We start from the raw sequence: 17688 nt of genomic DNA on the forward strand, positions 1-17688 counted from the left end.
TAATTTGCTGAATATTTGGACCCCCTAAATCCGGTTGAAGAGTTTCAACACGAGTGGAATAGGATAACGTTTTTTGATTGTAATAGCGTTTAAACATCTGTAATCGATGCATGGGCGCAGGGAGCCGTCCTTTTTTTTTTTTTTACAAAGAAAACACCATCATCAGCTGAACAAGAGGAAGGCTGAATGAACCCACGATGGAGGTTTTCTGACACATATTCCATCATGGATTGGGGCTCAGGGATAGATTGCGGGTACACCCGACCTCTAGGAGGAGCTTTGCCAGGCTGGAGATCAATAGGACAGTCCCACACCCGGTGAGGTGATAATGTCTTGGAGCATGCTTTATTGAGAATATCCATGAAGGAGGTGTAGTGAGGAGGCAGTAACGTCCCGGAGCAGGTTAGGGCCTGGCGTTTCCCTGACGCTTGGGACAGGAAGCAATCAGGTGTCCAGGTTCTGCAGAATGGATACACAGATGGTTGGAAATTCTTTGTTGCCTTTCCTTAGGTGAGAGCTTTGACCGACCAATTTGCATTGGCTCCTTGGTGGGAGTTGGTGACAGGAATCAGGGTGCCAATCTGATGGTAGGGTGACAAAGATCATCTTTTTCGGAAGACCTCTCCCTGAAGTATCCATCCGATGGCAGAGAGAAATTAAGGCATCTAATGTTGTTGGTTGTTCCTGAGAGGCTAGGACATCCTTTATCCAATCCGAAAGACCCTGCCAGAAAGCTGCAATAAGGGCCTCGTCGTTCCACCGAAGTTCAGAGGAGATGGTGCGAAACTGGATTACGTATTGAGAAACTGATTGGGAGCCATGGCACAGTCTGAGAATACAAGTAGATGCCGAGGAGACACGGCCTGGTTCATCATTGTTTGCGTCTTCTGGTCCCTGTCAGTACTCCTGTATTATTGTGCCTGTTGCTCTCCTGATTATCTGTCTTCTGCCTGATCCATCATTTTGCACCTTTGCATGTGACTGACCCAAAACACAGAAACCCAGGCTTTCTTTTAACCTTGCTCCTGCCTATTCCCTGGTACTTTTGTCTGATTCTCCAGTGGACATCCAGTTTCTCTGTGCCTGCAGATCACCTCACCTGCCTGGTATCCAGCTGACTATTTTTCCAGGGACCTGAAAATTCAGTCTCTCTGTGCCTGCAGATCACCTAAACTGCCCGGTATCCAGTTGACAACCTTTCCAGCGACCTGGACATCCAGTCTCTCTGTGACTGCAGATCATCTCACCTGCCTGGTAACAAGCTTCTCAGCTCTATCTGGCAATCCAGTATTTGTGTAATCTGCCTTTTTATTTGCTGCATTTCAGTTTTACCTGTATGTTCTGTGTTTGAATAAATTACTTTGTTCTGCTAACACAACTCTCCATGATTCTGGGAACCCAAACACACTCATGTCATTTTCTCAACTCTAAGAGAGGTTCCAAATACCCTCCCAAGATTTTCATAAATTCCTTCAGTTAAGACACTTAATCCACAGCTACTCAACATGAAGCACACAACTTACTTCTATGCCATGTGCTATACTGTCTAGGTATTTCTCACAAAGCCATAAGGAAGGTATCACATCATGGTTCAACTTCATTTTAACCGAGCAACTATCTATTGCAACTAAAATGGGAGGCTGATCTTAAAAACTATTCTTTTTTTTTTAGTCCTTTTTTTAGAGGACTTTTAGAGAATTTTCGGAAACAGCTATCAAATAACCAATTGTTTTAACCACTCTTAAAGACAAATTAAATGATACATTGGATGTACTTTACCCTGGTTCGACCCCACAAAATTTGGCCTACTCAATAAAAATATTGCTGGAGGAATTGTGGATGTATATGGAATCTGTTGTATGTGTTTTCGGATTACCCAATTATAAAACCCCTCTGGACTGAAGCAGCAAATTGAATCACACAAGCTATTGGGCCGACCTAGTGCTGTCTCCTGATACATACCTTTTTCACCATTTCCCACTTTCCAGTCAGAACAGATATGTTGCCAGGTAAATTCTCATTACTGCTTGAGCGACTATAGCCCAGCAGGGGAAAGATGCCACTACTCCCCCTATACAAAATAAAAGTGAAAGTGCAAATAAATTTCAAAACAGAAACTGCATTGCATGAGTACTCTACCTCGCTGCCATACCCACAAGTCAAGTGGCAGGCAGGGCCGTAACTAGGGTTGTGCGAGGGCGACCGCCCAGGGCGCAATGCTGAAGGGAGACACAGTTTATGAATATTTTAAGTTTGTTTGGTTAAAATTAAGGTCTAGGGGGGAAGCAGTTTGCTTCTCATCCCAGGCGCTAAAATTTTAAGTTACAGCTCTGTTGGCATGTTTATAAAAGAGGTTGAAGATTAATATCAAGAGAGGGTATCTTAATAAGTTAACTTGTATCCTTCATTGTATGTGAATTGCCATTACTTATCTACAGTATGTTCTTTGTACTGCCAATATTAATAATGTTATTGTTGCCAAAGACATTTTTCATGCACTGAGAGTGTGCCTTACCATTTTGATTGTCTGACATGAATATGCTGCACCTATTCCCTTGTATCCTTTCCTTGTCCTACCCTTCCCTTTTATTTATTCTGTTCCTCATCCTGTACTTTAAAATAAATAAAAACTAATTATAAAATAATAATTTAAGCATTATTTATAAGTACTCTTTGTAAAATAAATTCTGTCTCATTTTTCTGACATATAGAACCTTGCTTCATAAGTGGCCAAATACTTTGCCCAGTGACGTTGTCACCTCTGCTGCTTATGCTGCTAGCAACAACAAAATCTCAGGCCCAGGGAGCGTGGCTACAGGTCACATGTAATTCTCTTTGAAATGCCAGACACAGAGGTGATACACTGCTTTAACACCTTAGGTCATCATGGACACTTGGTAGATTCCAGGAGAGAAGTCAGGGAAGCCGGGTCAGAACCAAAATAGGAGTAATGGACAAGTGAATAACGCTGGAGACAGGGGACCCGATACTCGGGCACCCTAATGGTGCCAGAGCAGAGTTTAAATAGAGACAGGAAGGCAGGGATAGGAGGAGGAACCAAGGGGCGGTCAGATACGCTGACCGCCGAATGGAAAGCGTCATGTTGCTTAGTAATGGGACGAGTCAGAGCGCACGCGCCCGACAGCTTGAGGACGGTCGGGGACGCTGCGTGCCTGTTGCTTAGCAGCAGGACACCGCCGCTCCAGTCTATCAGGCGGTCATCCCTGCACAACAGGGAAAAGACCGGGGACGGCACCTGACAAATAGACAAGATAAATACTCTGATAAACCTTTCATGACTATCCTCCATACGGCCAGATGCTTAGTCTCAAAGCATTGCAAACGTCCAGACCCTCCTTTCCCACAGCAGCTCCTGAATAAAATATGGTACCTGTCGACCATGGAAAAAAATCTCTGCATTTTTAAACAATAAATCCCACAAGTATAGGCTTTTGAGACATCTTTCTTTAGTCTTTCCCTAATTCTCCCCCATCCCTTCCCCCTCCCCCGTCTCATCTCCCTTCCACAATATACTATTAAACACCCTTTCTCCACCTGGTTCCATAGTTTTTCTTATTACTGCCAGATACTAATAAGCACCTGAGGTTCCCTCCTTTGTACTATTTCAAATAATTATGTTCATCTAGTAGCTTGTTTTTGAATTGACTTACTTATTTGTTCAACTTTTGCTACTCTGGTCTCTGGCAATACTACTGCTTTTTAGCATATGGTATAATAGGTTCTAGGGAGCATGAAGATGTATAATGGCAGGTATGTTACAGATAAATAAACTTTAATGTGATAGGTATCAGTGTGACATCATAAATAAAAATTCTGGCCTGAATATCATACAGAGTTATGACATGCATAAACAGCAATGTATTGAGATGCTGGTAATACCGCAGGATGTGGGCTGCGAGTAGTAAATTAAAGCAGTTCAAGAAAAAATAGTAGCAAAAAAATGAAGTGCAGATTTGCAATTTATATCTATGCAAAAGTAGAGTCCAGTGGATGATGCAAAGTATATGAAGATAATTGAGAATTATTCAATAATGTATAGTTCCATACATAGAATGTTAAAGTCAAACTTGTCCAGATGTTGTTGTGGGAAATATTCCCAATAACTGACGTTTTTGAAAAGATGGGGAAGGTTTTTGTAGAGTATTGAGGTTCCTCTCCTATAGTCCAGTCACTCATCCCTCCCCGAATGCAGGTGGTGCTGCTCACACAGTCTGACCTCGGCGTTTGCCGGCTGGTTATGAAGCCGTGTTGTGGTTGCAGCGTGCGTGTATGCGGGCAATGTTTGAATGATTGTGGCAGCTCCTGGTGTTGTGTATGGAATACTGCCAAAGTTGGTGTTGAAAGTTGAAAAATATAACGTTAATCGAACCGGTTTCGCCACTCAAAAGAGTATGGGCTTCCTCAGGGATATGTGCAAACAAACTGACTGCTTGTCCTTGTCAGTGTTTATGTAGGCTAGTCATTGGTTCTAGGACTCAGTTTACATAGCTAATTACCAGTCTTTTAGTATTTGAACAAGGTTGTTAGTTGAACAAAATACTTGTTCGTTCACTTACTGAAATAGCAAAAAGTCCTAAACTATTGAAACAACCAATGGTTATATTCATTGATGTAATTGTTAAAAGCTTTCATTTCGTATACAATGCAATTAGTTTGGAGGGTTCTTAATTGATGTATACTGAGAGTTGATTAATCTGCTGTGTCGTGGGGTAAAATGTATCCATGATGTGTTAAGAGGTAGGTTAGTGCTCCACAGGTAGATGTTAGTATGTGGGCACTGAGCCTTGTGTCATAGATTGCCTGATTGATTTTGATTGAATTTGAATTGTTACAGGATGTCTAATATTAAATGTTCAGAGAAAAGTCAAGGTCAAAGTCCATATTGAGGCCTCAATTTGTCAGTGTTTTAAGAGTGTAAATACACCTGGCCTCTTCTTTTGAGACCTGCGCAATAAAATCTCCCCCTCTTCAGTGCTTGTGGACTTGGCAAAAGGAATTTAAATTCCTAGGAATTTAAGGGTGGATGGGTTATGCTCATGAAATTTTGCAAAATGGTCAGGCACACTGTGAGTCTCCAATTGGTTTTTGATGTTCCACAAATGTTCTGCGATCCTCACATGTAATTTACGGATAAGGCGGCCCACATACTGGCGCCCACATGGACATTCTTGCAGGTAGACAACACCAGTTGTGTCACATGTTACCTTCATTCCGATCTTAAAGGACTCTCTCGTGATGTTGGTGAGGTATCTGGTGTAAAAGTAAAAACCTTGCCTATTTTCTTTTAGCCAGGTCTCTGATTTTTTAGTGTTCTTAGTGGGAATGCAACATTTAACTAGTTTGGAATTTAAGGAGTTAGAGTTTCTGTAGATTATTTTGTGTTTTTTTGGGGAGGATTCCTCTCAATGAGTCATCCATCTGAAGTATACTCCAATGTTTCTGGATGATTTTCTCTATCTCCCTGTGATTCTGGCTATATTGTGTGATAAAGGCAGTCTCGAGTTGTTCCTGATTTTCTTCCTTTCTTTTGGGTTCTAGAAGCATGTTTCTATCTGTCCCCCTGACTTCCTCATATGCCTTCTCTACCACTTCCTTGTCATAGTCCCTTTCTATAAACCTATCAATTAGGGTTACGGCCTGTTCGTCATAAAGTGTAAGGTTGGTGCAGTTGTGCCTAACCCTGATAAATTGACCCTTGGGAATGTTATCAAGCCATCTCCTTAAATATTTACTGGAGGCCGGGGTGAAGGAATTGCAGTTCACTTGCTTAAGATGTGTTTTGGTTTGGGCAGTGAACTTGAGATTCAGGTTGTTGGTATTGATGAAATTAAGGAATTCTAGAAGCACTTCTCTGATCCCGGTCCATAGACACAACACATTATCTATGTACAGGAACCAGCCCTGGATATACAGGGTGTATGGATTGTTGTGTTATTTTCCCATTGGGCCATGAACAGGTTTGCGTAACTGGGTGCAAATTTCATGCCCATTGCAGTCCCGTGAACCTGTTGATAGTATTTGCCATTGAGCCAAAAGTAGTTGTGGTTTAATATGAATTCTATGCTCTCCATAATAAATTGGATCTGTTCAGTAGCAATGTCCGTTTCTGAGGTGAAGATCTGTCTCACATGTTAACAACCTGCTGTGTGATCGATGATAGTGTAAAGTGAGCTGACATTGCATGTCATGAGTGTATAACCTGCCTGTCATTGGGTCTGTTTCAATATTTGTAGTACATGGCCAATGTCCTTAAGATAACTTTTCTGTTGTGTGACCACAGGTTGGAGGAATGTATCAATGTAGCTGAAGAGATGGGTGGTAAGAGATTGAATGGCTGATACTATGGGTCTACCAGGTGGATCGGTGAGCGACTTGTGAATTTTGGGTACACAATATATGACTGGGAGCCTTGGGTTCTGAATATATAGAAATTGGTGTTCTATCTTGGTGAGTATACCTTTTTCCAAAGCTCTATTGAGGAATTTTATTAACTCACCATTGTATGCTTTTGTGGGGTCGCTGGGTAGTAGTTGGTATGTGGACAGACCCTTCAATTGTTTTTCTAATTCTTGTAGATATTTGTCTCTGTCTAGAACCATGATCCCACTCCCCTTGTCTGCAGGTTTAATTACAATATTCTCACTCTGTCGTAGACTTTTAAGAGCCTCCCTTTCTGATCTGCTGATGTTGTTCCTAACCCTCTTGTTCTTGGGTAGTGTTGTTAAGGTCTCAAGATCACTTTCAACTAGTTTCTGAAAAGTTTCCAAGACTGGACCTTTGTGTTGACTTGGGTAGAAGGTTGACCTATTTTTAAGGTTTGTGTCTCTGTACTGTGGGCTACCTGCATTTCTGGCCTTAGGCTCCATTTTTGGCGTAAGTTTGTTGTTGAGGAAAAACTTCTTCAGGGTGATCTTCCTGATGAATTTGTGAAGGTCAATGTATGTTTTGAACTTATTCAGGGGCCTGGATGACGCAAATTTGAGGCCTTTATTAAGAAGTGCCATTTGGGGATTTGTTAATCCCTGGCTACTCAGGTTAAATATTTCCTTTGGTTCGATTTTTTTACCTATTTCATTAGTTTTGTCTTTGGACGTGCTCCTTGATGTTCTGTTACCCTTGCCTCCTCTTTGCTTTCCTCCTGGGATACTGACCTTCTCTTTCTTTGTTTGAGACTCATTGGACGCCGTGGTCTCTGTGTCGTTCCCTGAGCCAGTTCTAAAAAATGGTCTATGTAACTGCATCTGGCTCATCAGTGTTTGGGTGATTGAGATATTGTTCTTTGAGTCTATTAAGTAGATTGGATTGGTTTTGTGTTAGTAGATGTTGCGCATCTCGTGCTCCTCTATTGTATCCCTCCTTAACAACTGAACTGTATGGTCTTGCTTGATTCCTAGGTTTTTGGGTGTAAATTCCTAGGGTCTAATGGTTGGTAAGTCCTGTTCCTATCAGTGTACTCGGAGGTTTCTTGATTAATGGTGATCTGGGTTGTCTAGATCTGATTCTGGATCTCTTTAATGTGGCTGTTGTAGGTCTTGTTCCAAGTTGTGGGCTGTGTTGTTCTAAATGTGTGTTGTTCTGGTTTTTTTTCTTCTGATTATGTGATACCCTTGATCAAGGTCTTTTAGATCTCTAATGAACTTCGTTTCTTCTGTTTTAATAATGGTTTCCTCAAACCTTTAATTTTATGAAGGGTCAGATTGTGTAGATTTTTTAAATCTGCCAGGTTCTATTGGTTAAAAATTATCTTCATCAACTTGTGGGTCTACTATTCTTTCTTCTTTCTGTGAGAAGATATTCCCTACCCTAGCTAATCTTTAATTTCTGATGTTGTGTATCATACCTGGATGTGTGGTTGTAGGATGCTGCTGGCCTCTCCTTGAGAACTCCGTAAATGAGGGATAACCTCTCCTTGGGAACTCTGGTAAATGAGGGATAACGTCTCCTTGGGAACTCCGGTAAATGAGGGATAACAGTAGGAAGCGCTGCTTCTCCCAATACCACTATTGCTTTTTATATTGTATTTGAAACCATAAATCAAATTCCTAAAAAAAAAAAAAGAATAAAAAAATAGAGTTGTAAAAAGTCAGAAATGATACATGTTCTATTTCAGGTTTGACAAACGTCTAATAAATTACCTCTTTACCTCTTTGCATCTCCAAAATAACTCACTATTTCACAGTCTTCCACTATACCTAGACCACTTCATCTCACTCAGCAAGGAACCACACACCAGCCTTGAGTTTTCTTTAACATCTTCCTTCACATTTGATTGTAAGCTCTCCTGCATGCTTTTGTGTTGTGCAGAGCTTAAAACCTTTGCTTTTTAAAGTGTCTGCTGTTTATCTTTGTCATATGTTGAATTGCATATTGTGTACATTAAAATAAGGATTATGGAAACTTGCCCTAGTCATGGACAAATGTTTACAGGCAGAAGTTTTTTACACCTTCCATTAATTTTGTACCTCATATGCCTCAAACAGGACATAGTTTAAAGCGCATTGTACAATTGTAAGCATGTAAACTTCAAATCAAGAAGTAAAAATATCACGTGAAATCTGCAGAACTTGATAGCAAAAACACGAGCATTTTCTGCTAATTGAATTGCCTTTTAGATGTGATGCATCTCTCCTCGTATATAGCACAAGTTAACCCGTGCATGATACTCATGCATTCTAGTCAAATCAAGCTACTTAAGGTCTTAAAAAGGTTCTTGTCATGCATTTGGACCTAGCCCAGGCCTCCTCAGGGGAAGAGCGTTCGTTCCCGACGCAAGCGGCCTTTTTAATGTGTGTTCATGAGGTAAAATTACCTCACGAAAATGAGTTTGACCCTTCAACTCGTAAATTTAGCCTTTACTACCCCTCCCACGGGGGGAAGGGGGGGATGATGGAAGTTAACTGACTTGACATTTCTAATTTTTTTGTCAAATAATGTCAGTATACCAAATTTCAATTGGATGAGCCCTTTCTGAGAAAATAGTTTTTTCCACACACACACACTAACGCACACCTCTACACATGTGTGTTCATGAGGTAAAATTACCTCACGAAAATGAGTTTGAGCCCTACCAAATTTCAGCCCTTTTTGAATTTTTTTCCCCACACACACTAAGAATTTAGTAGGTCAGTGTATAACTCTGCCCAGCAGGTGGCGCTGCAACTTGGTTTTTTTTTTCCACACACACACACAGACGCCACTAAGCATTTATATATTAGATGGTTGCAAAATAACCAGGGGCTGCCCATGACTCCTTTCTGATGAGGCAATCAGTCATATGGCAGAAATGATCACTGAGGCAAGGTGGAGACGCATGGCTATTAAGTAATAATGTTTATTTTCAGAAATTTAATTAACATGTCATACAGCACTATAGTTGCCACAATGCTCCATGATCATTTTCACTATGCAGCTAACCTTTGGAGACTCATGGCCTTTTTTTTTCAATACATTGTACATAATTTGTCCCATCTGTAATTCTCTTTTTGAGACTGATAAGTGTCAGTGTATTAACAGAACATTCAAACACACATATAGTTAGGTTGATTTACCTAAAGTGTGTTTCTTCTAAGTTTAGGAGCCAGCACCTCCCCTTTCTGACCTTGGCTCCTCACACCTATATTAAATCCAGCCACAGAACAGCAGGTTGCATACAATTCCACACATGCCTCCACTAGGTCGGTCATTGAATGGACTTTAGGGCTTCTGAAAGCCTGTTTTTATTGTCTTGACTGGTCTAGAGGAGCCCTCAAATATGCGCCAGATGTTGTGCGTGACATCATTGGTCTGTGTAACATTTTTTATTTTTTTTAACTATTTATTTTGAAAAATAGCAATGAAGTACAGATAACAATCAACAATTAGTACATTTGCAGGAATAGAAACAAAAACAGAGAACAATACAGATCATGGGCCAGTGGAGCTGAAAATATTTGAGTAGCAAATATCAAAGACAACAAAATGTTGTCAATAAACAGACAGGTAAGTATACAATTATTATCCAGAATATTCTATAACTTTTTATAACAGTATAGTGTGTGTGTGTGTGTGTGTGTGTGGGGGGGGGGGGTACTGGTCATCACTGAGAAAGAAAGAGAAATAGAACACACTTCCCTTTATCCTCACATTTTCTCACCCTTGTCCTTCCCTTTCCCCTTTTTTAAGAAGAGAAACAATTAAATAAAAAGGGGCAATAAAACTCCTGAAAGAGATTACTACTCAATTACTCTGGGAAGGGAGACAGCATCAAGAGTCAGGGCACCTATGAACATAGGGAGTTCTTCTTAGGAGGAAGGAGTTGTTACACGAGGTATGGGGTTATAGGTAGAGCCAAGGAGCCCAAATCTGGTGAAATTTATCATCCTTATCATGTAGGTGGTATGTAATCTGTTCCATCTGGGCAATAAACCAAATATAGGATCACAGGGCAGCCATAGTGGGGGATTCAACTTGTTTCCAAGACTTAGCTATTAGACATCGCGCAGCAGCAAGGACATGGGAAGCCAATTTCGCAGACTGTCTATCATCATCAACCAGAGGATAACAGAGAAGAAAAGACCATGGGTCTTTCTGGACAGGGCATGGAAGGAGGGAGGAGAGGAAGGTCCTAACTCGATCCCAAAAGGAGGATATTTTAGGGCAGGACCACCAAATATGTAAGAAAGATCCCATCTGGCCACAACCCCGCCAGCATAGTGGAGAACTCGAGGGAAACATTTTAGTGAGTTTGTCAGGTGTGTAGTATCACCTATGGTATACTTTATATGCGTTCTCCTTCACCAATGTGGAAATAGAGCTGGTGGCGACTTGATCCCTTATGGTCTCCCAATAATCCTCTTCTGGGGGGGGGCCAGATCCCTCTCCCACTCCCTCCCATGCCTGCCACCTGGAGGTAAGAGTGCGTTGAGAATTAAGCTGTAGATAAATGAGATTGCGCCCCTACTCAAAGGTGAGGAGAGACATCTGTGTACCATTTTTTACAATATTGCTATTAGGAGTGGGGTGCCTTTGAGGAGAAAGTTGAGTTTGCTGGCCAAGAGGCAGACAATGTCGACCTTGATCTTGTGCCCTCTCAGGAAAATCTGAGGTTCCAAAATAATATGATTCAACAAAACTTCAGTTGTAAGTGCAATCTAAAAAACATATTATGAAACACAAATAATGCATATTGTCCCATTCGATCTTTGCCACTAAAAAAATGAATAATTGATAAACTAAACCATTTTATTTTACACTATTATGTATATGTGCTGTGTGAAAATGTGGCTGTTATGTGTTTATAAAAAAATTGTTTTATAAAAAGGTTAAAAATAATAATGGACTCAACACACATTTGAATTTACAGCATATATTTTTCTACTCAACCAAATGTATTGTGAATCTTAAATAAGAGCAGCCTATACTCTGCTTTCATATATTCCTTATGTAGGGGAAAACGCCAGCAGAATGCGAGTACAAATTATTACTTTTTTTTTTTAAATGTACTATTTTTATTTTAGTTTTTTTCTTCCTGGGCAGATGTTAGATGTTGGCCTCTGCACCTGTCTACATGTGGCCTGTGGCTGCAGAAACAAGTGTTGAGCTCTAGGGCCACCGGAACCAGCCGATTCAGTATGGCTGCCAAGGAGGGATCAACCTTCTCTATAGCTATTATTATCAGCTCTCCTTGGTATCTCTCATGCTTGGCTGTATGGTCTCCGGGAGGTGCACAGATGACAAATGTGCAACACCAGCTTGTGGAGAGAAAGAGGAATGTCCCTGGCAGCTCCTCCTCTTGCTCCTCCGGCTGCTCACCAGCGGTGGGCGGTTATTACACATTATATTTTGAAGAAAATTGTTTAGGCGTTATGTAGTTAATCTTTGAAAAGAACAACAAAGGATATTAAAATATTTCTTAGCGGTGGAATTTTAATATTAGACATTTCAAGAATGATACTAAGTACACTTTTGTACTAGTTTGTACTATAACAAATTATTATTTAATCTGTTCTTTTTATTATTGGCCCTGTGCCCTGCACCAACTCCTCACACCTGGGTGCAGGGCAGGTTTGGTAAGCAACAATCAGGAACAGTTGCAGTACCAAAACAATAGGCAAGAGAGGTGTCACGAATGGTCAGAATACGAGGAGCAAACACAAAAAGTACAGGAACACTGGAGTACATGTAGGAGCCTAATACTCTGGTACAGATCTGGCTTATACAGACTGAATACTTTTGAATTGGGCTGGCTTGTCTCATCACCGGTCACATGGACTGTCACTTTAAAGCACTGACTGAGCTACGCATCTGCTTTTACAGTGAGCGGAGCTACAACAAGGGAAGCAGGAAGTACAAAGTTGGCAACAAGAATAGTGGCACAACAAGTGCACTGGATACTAGATCAGGTAAGTAACAGTCAGAAAATGGGTATGGTGCCTGACAGGAACCAGTTGGATCAAGGAATTTAGTCATTAACGATGACTTGATCCTTGGATTTAAATGACGAACATAGTATCAGATGCTATGACAACAGTTTTACTGTTTAAAGCAAATAAGAGGCAAACACAAATTTGCATTTTTAAAACCTGATATTTTGTTGAATCATTTGCCTATTGATTACCTGTTGCTTACCCTTTGCCTGTCCCTGGGTATTCGCTATCTGCTGTCCACCTTATCCCCTTGGATTTACTTTTTGTGTTTGTATAGATTGTGACAAAGGCATTGGTTTTCCACAGGCTTCTAAGAGAGAAGTTAGGTATTTAGCTGGCAATCTGCAGAACAAGGCTGAAAACAGTTTTACAGTACCTAGGTTAAAGAGATACAGGTTGAGGACATATGTGTGACAAAATACTAGTAAAGAGTTTGATTTAACTTACATGTTTTGAAATGGTTTGAAAGTCTTTTTCCACAGCTAACAGCAGGCTGAAAGGGTGTGCCTGCAATGAGGCTAATGAAGCTGAGCAAGCACCTGATGAGAACACCTTTTAAAGGTAATGTGGGAGTGTCACGTGTCTATCAAGCTAGGGCTGTGGGAGGAGTGTAAACTATTTAAACCTGAGTTGTTCATTGTGAACAATGTCAGACAGAGGCCAGTGTCTAGGGATTTGGGCTCTGTCTATTTAGCATTAGGGTCACAAGAAAGTGTGTGGAGCTTTATGTTGTTAATTACTTTGCCATCCTGACAATAAAGCAAGGTAAAGAAAGCAACATGTGTGCATCACCAAAAGTGCCAGTGCCACAAGTGGTGTCAGAAGTGCGGATGCTTAGGGAAGCAAGTTTCCGCTACCTAACCCGCATAGACATTAACATGGAGGAAATTTTGAGAGCCCTCGTGAATGTGGCCGCTACACATCAAGAACAACATGAGTTGCAGAGGCACAGGAGGAAAACAACAGGGTCTTACAGGAGAAGTTAGTCCAGGTGAGGCATGACAGAAACGTACAACCTGGTCTGGCTCTTCAGAAAATGTCACCAGCTGATGACCTAAAAGTGTATATGGTTTGTCATGAACGCCCAGCCTGTCCCAGATACAGTAATCCGAACAGCTGGCCCTGACTGGCGTCACTTTAGTCACTTAGCAATGAATACACCTTTTCTGCCACCTCAAAGGATTTACTATAGTGTCCTTACGTTCACCAAAACCACTTATTAATGTTTCACACTTAAATCACATACACATGTAGCATGAGCCTCCCTGGGCTTCGTAAATTCACAAAGAATCACAATGAATACGCTAGATTCAATTTATTTTAATCCAAAAAATGTTTCCAAGGCTTAGTTACAAAAAAGTTAATGACGAAACATACAATAAGTTGCACAAATAAGTTTCAGAAAATAAAGTAGGAAATAAAACCAGAGTCACTACTTACTAGTTAAGACTTGGCGTGTGTGAGGGAACACAATTGAGAAATATGGGACAGACCCCCTCATAAAAATGCACTCTGTAATGTCTAAAGCAGAAGATTTTAAACCCTTCTTACAGGTTCTTTACCCACCCACCTTAGGAATTACATTTTCAATTAGGTCAGATTGATTCCCAAAATGTGCCAAGCTTTCCGAAGTGAGTTATGGATGTCCTGAGATCTGGAATGTTCACAGGGTTCTGCTTGGCTGGTCTGGTCCGCATCCTCTGCATACAAAAAAACTCCTCAGAGATGCTAATCTATCCCTGGATCTGGCTAATTTCAAAAGAGTATTGACACTTGCATAGGTTCAGACTCATGTCATTTAGCAAAGCACATGTTGAGATTACATTACAAGGTTACATACAATATACATTGTCATACCTGATTATTAAGGGAAAATAACAATAGTACATAATCATCACAGGTGTCCTTCGAGAGAGTTGCAAAAAGGGCAAATTGGCCTACTGAAGTCTGGACTGATAGGGTAGTGCTATATCTAGCTGGTGAAGCTCAGAGCTTATATGGATCTGGATGAGGACCAGGCCTCTGATTACATGTGCTTAAAATCTTAGATATTGGCTCGCATTGGGATTTTGGGGCCAGGTGGTGCCCAGCGCTATCATGAGTGGCGCTATGACCAAGAAAAACTGGTATAATTATATATATATATACACAACCCTGCAGACAGGGTTACATTTTCCCTGGGATTCTCTTTCAGCACATACACAGGTGTTCCACATGGGTGTAATTGGTTTGTTTTTGCTGTGATTTGTTTGTAGTGCTTGGGTGGAGGATAAAGACGCTGTTGGCATTTTTGGGTGGTGCCACTGATGTCAGTTAGTGGCCGGGTAGTAGTGAGGGAACTATTGTTCAGCCAGACCTAGGGCTGTGGGACAGTTGTGAAGATTTTACTGGATAGATTTGCTGTAACCACCGCTGACACTGTTTAAACCAACCTGACAACTGCTAATAAACAGTGAAATGGTTCAGCCAAGCTGTGTGAGACTCCAGTGAATGCCGTGCTTTATCACTATATATATATATATATATATATATATATATATATATATATATATAGTATTTATACGGAGAAAGAGGGAGAGAAATAGATGTCTCTGTCTCTTTATATACATGCATGTGTGTATTTTTGAGTCAGTACAAGAATAATTGTTCCACACATAGGAGGTAATCCGATCTGCATGTGAATCTGGATCTTGATATGAACGTTCTGGATAATAGTCAAAACAATTATTAGCTAACCCAAAAGATATGATCCAGCCATTGTATACCTGATACTTACGCGATATATAAAACATATTGCATAGTTAATGAAATACAATTTAGATTTAGTTACACAGCTCTCATTCATCTCGGTGATGGTACTGCGGATAGGGGCTACCACATTGTCCTGCTCTGTGATCTCCCCAGCTGTTAGCTGTCTGGAGGTGTTGTGCAGCTTCTCCACCATGAGCAGCATCAGCACCTCAACTTCTTAATAGTCGAAGTTTGACTGGTGCTGCTTCACGGGGAGATGGCTGGGTTCAGGTCTGATTTTGGAACATGTCTCGAGTTTATGGTGTTGGGTTACTGTTTTCTGGAATGAAAATGACAAGCATTTCAATTTGTGTGTTGCCTATGGTACTTTATTTATAGTTTAATAAGACATGTCTGTGAATGGGTCACTATTTTAGCCAGTATGTAATGTTGTAGTGTCATGCCTGCGCAACAATTAATGATATCAGTTCTAATATGAATTGATTTTTTCTAAATGAACAACCATAGCAATTTAAATATAATTTAAATACATATATATTTAATAATAAATAATATATTTTTATCATATTTGACTATTTCCTTTAAATTAATTTGTACGGTTTTGTTACAATGAAGTGAATGCATTTTTCGGAAACGGTGTGATTAAGGTGTTGCAGTATCTGTAGGGTATACATCTAGCTAATAAGGTGTTAATAATGAAGGTGCAAAGATATTTATTGTTTACAAATGTGGCAGTCACATAACATTGGTAATGGGTAATACATAGAGGAACTGGTGTCAGAAAGCTAAAAAAATCTAACCATTAGCAAATAAGCAAATAAACATATTTAATATATTTCTATTATACTAATATAAAGGTACTTTAATAACAACCAACACCATATTCATTCTCCAAATTGTACAAATGTAGTCTTTCTTGATAATAAGGCTTACATATTGCTGGTGAATGAGGGTTAAACGAATAGATTGTTTTGTTATAACATAGTTCGCATTCTTGTGATGTGTTGCAGATAATAAAGCATTTACATGTGATATTACTGTGGTCAGGGCTGCCAAGAGGAATTCAGGGCCCCGGTACAACAAATTCATGGGGCCCCCCCTTATAGTTGAGTAAGCAAAAAAAAATTTCATGGGTATGGTCACACAATTGGGGGCATGGCAATGCGCCGTTGGGGCGTGGCTAGCACAATAAAATCACTAGGTCCTGAATTCCGCGGAGCGTGACATTTGTCCAAGCACTCCTGACTTTCAGGACATCTAGCACCCTTGTGTAGTATAGGAAGAATGCAGTGTGTCAGAAAGAGTTCAGTCTTGGCCTGCGCCCACTGGGCTCACCAAACATTGGCATTGTCCCTACTAGAATCACAACATTTCACACACTATGCTGCTCTGTCCTACCTGTTCTTCTCACTTTTACCATATGTGGCTGCTGGTTTCTTTAGTTGCGGCTTGTCTGGATCCTGGAATGTTGGAGGACCTATTTGGACACAAAATGGCTACATTTAGAAAATTAAAGCCAGCCCCACCCTTAAATCAATAACATCCATGATTAATAATTAGGCCTTCCTCCAGCCCCAACATTAAAATAAAATTCCCATTACCCCGCAAACAAAATAGCAGCCATTAATTAGCCACCATCTACCTCACACACACTACATTGTCAAAAGCTCTGTGCCATCACACACACATTACTGTGCCCCTTTATCATCACCACGCTATGCTCCCTTATGATCACACTGTGCCCTCCATGCTGCCTTTGCCCCTTTCTTTAACCCCCTGTGCCATGCTGCTTGTCCCTCTTTTCTTTAACCCCCTGTGCCATGCTGCTTGTCCCTCTTTTTTTAACCCCCTGTGCCATGCTGCTTGTCCCTCTTTTCTTTAACCCCCTGTGCCTCTCTGAGTTTCTCCTTCATTTCTTTAACCCCGTGCCATGCTGCTTGTCCCTCGTTTTTTAACCTCTATGTGCCATGCTGCTTGTCCCTCTTTTCTTGAACCCCCTGTGCCATGCTGCTATTGTCCCTCCTTTCTTTAACCCCCTGTGCCATGCTGCTTGTCCCTCCTTTCTTTAACCCCCTGTGCCATGCTGCTATTGTCCCTCCTTTCTTTAACCCCTCTGTGTCATGCTGCTATTGTCCCCCCTTTCTTTAACCCCTCTGTGTCATGCTGCCTTCCATTTTTTACCCCCCCCCCTGTTTTCCTCCCTTCACTTACCTTTACTTCTCTCTTCCTTCTTGTCTTCTCTGCTGCTCTGTGCTCCATTGCTCCAGACTGAATGAATGATGGGCGTGACATGATGATGTCACACCCGGCATTCAGTCAGTCTGGAGCAATGGAGCACAGAGCAGCAGAGAGGAGGGACGCCGGCGCCGCAATCACGTGAGTATGGTTTTTTTTTTTTTTTAACTACCCTGCCCCCCCCACCAACGACCGAGCTCCCGGGGTACAGCATGCAGTGGTCTAAGTGGGCTGGCACTGCCACTTTCATTGTAAAACTATCAAATTCCACTTCTAA

Source organism: Mixophyes fleayi, chromosome 6 (assembly GCF_038048845.1).
Source record: "Mixophyes fleayi isolate aMixFle1 chromosome 6, aMixFle1.hap1, whole genome shotgun sequence".
Classification (NCBI taxonomy): domain Eukaryota; kingdom Metazoa; phylum Chordata; class Amphibia; order Anura; family Limnodynastidae; genus Mixophyes; species Mixophyes fleayi.